Here is a 1,258-nt window from a genome sequence, read left to right as displayed (position 1 = left end):
TGGTAATGCTAAAGAAAGGAAAGAGAGAGACGAGAGGAAAGAGATTTTTTTTATTGCACATGCAAAAGAGAGAGAAGAGATATTATATGCATAGGAGAGTAGATTTTTTTTTAAAAAAATCTAGCATGGCAGGTGCCACGTCGCAGTCACCCATGGGACGGTGAGCATCATACATATATATGCACACACGACACGCGTGTGCGTTGCCCATGGGCGATTATCTGCATGGGAGGCGCCTCCCATTGCATGGAAGGCGCCTCCTACAGACAATCACTCAGGGTAACAACTTTCTATATATATCATTTGTCCGTCTAGATCAGTCGATTTTCTAGATTTATAAGCAATCTAGAAATTTGTAAACAAAAATATAATGACATAATGATTTACTTCAATCAGTATTAGAGATGGAAATTTGTAAGCAATCGTTATTTTACAACTCATAAAATATCGATTGTAAAATAGGGACCAATAATTTAGTAGCTAATGCTTAATAAAAAATTAAGAATAAAATGTAAACAAAGTTTTAGGACAGAATGACTTAGCTCTCTCTTAATTAGAGACTCAATTTTTTAATTAGTCTTTATTTAACGACTAAAATTTATTTTGTCATTAATTCCATATTTCTTTTTTAGTAAAGTGGGAGCTTTAATTATGTAATTCGATTTTACAAAAGGATGCATAAATTGATAGAAATATTTTATATAGGGTATAAATAGAATAGTTAAAATAGAGAGGGCACCATATATTCTTTGTGATGATAAGATAGTCTCTTCGTGAGTATTTGATTATCTTGATCGAGATTCGAGTCCGTCATCAATTTAGATCATGACTCTAATATCATTTTTTGAGTCCAAATGATATTCATATATTTTCATAACGATATAATATTATCTATTTTGTATCTAGGTCCTCATGATTTTACTCTTGGGCTCTCCTCAAAATACCTCATGTTAATAAAAATACCTTACATTCTTTTAAACTCATCATATTTTTTAAATTTTTTCAATATGAAATTTTAATTGAATCCGGGAAATTTGTTATCCAAAAATTAATATGTGAATGATTTTTTTTAAAATCGTTGGTCTGTTATTTATGATAGATAAATAGGGGAAAAGCTATATAATTTATTCTTTAAGTAAGAGTATTAATAACGGAATAAAAGTTTAATTATTATTGTTAATAAAATTTACCGAATTTGTTTTGCTGACATCCATGAACTAACCAGGCGAGATAAGCATTCATGATATTTCAGGTCTCG

This window comes from Zingiber officinale, chromosome 8B (assembly GCF_018446385.1).
Source record: "Zingiber officinale cultivar Zhangliang chromosome 8B, Zo_v1.1, whole genome shotgun sequence".
In the NCBI taxonomy this organism is placed as follows: domain Eukaryota; kingdom Viridiplantae; phylum Streptophyta; class Magnoliopsida; order Zingiberales; family Zingiberaceae; genus Zingiber; species Zingiber officinale.
This window is presented reverse-complemented; position numbering follows the sequence as displayed.